This window comes from Lipotes vexillifer, unplaced genomic scaffold (genome assembly GCF_000442215.2).
Source record: "Lipotes vexillifer unplaced genomic scaffold, Lipotes_vexillifer_v1.1 scaffold490, whole genome shotgun sequence".
In the NCBI taxonomy this organism is placed as follows: domain Eukaryota; kingdom Metazoa; phylum Chordata; class Mammalia; order Artiodactyla; family Lipotidae; genus Lipotes; species Lipotes vexillifer.
This window is the reverse complement of record NW_006796397.1, coordinates 1313107-1313591: the sequence shown is the minus strand read 5'-3', so window position 1 is coordinate 1313591 and position 485 is coordinate 1313107.

Genomic DNA, 485 nt, shown 5'->3' with positions numbered 1-485 from the left:
TTTTCATAGTAGATATATTTACTGTTGGGGTTAGGGAAAGGAGCAGTTATTTTCCACTTAAATAAGTGGTCCTCAAGCCTGTCTCTACTCTAGAATCATCTGGGCACTTTTAATAACTTCCAGTATCCAGGCCTCACTTTGGAGATTCTGATTTAATGATGAATCTAAAACTGTCACCAATGTTGATTTTCAAGACACTCATAAGAGATGCTATTGGAATAAGTTCCCTTCTGTTTCAGTAACTTGTATTTCTCAAGGAGATGTTGAATCTAGAAAACAACTTTATAGATTGAGTAACCACACATTAGCGGGTCGATCGCTGTGTGTGAAATGGTATAACAACTACACCCTGAATCAGGGCTGGTACAGACACATATACATCTTTCAGCTCTAAAATCTGGCTTGGTTCCAATATTCCCTCTAACTACCCTGCATCCTTGGGAGGTAATTAGCTAATGACAGTAAAGGCTTTTAAACTGAAACAT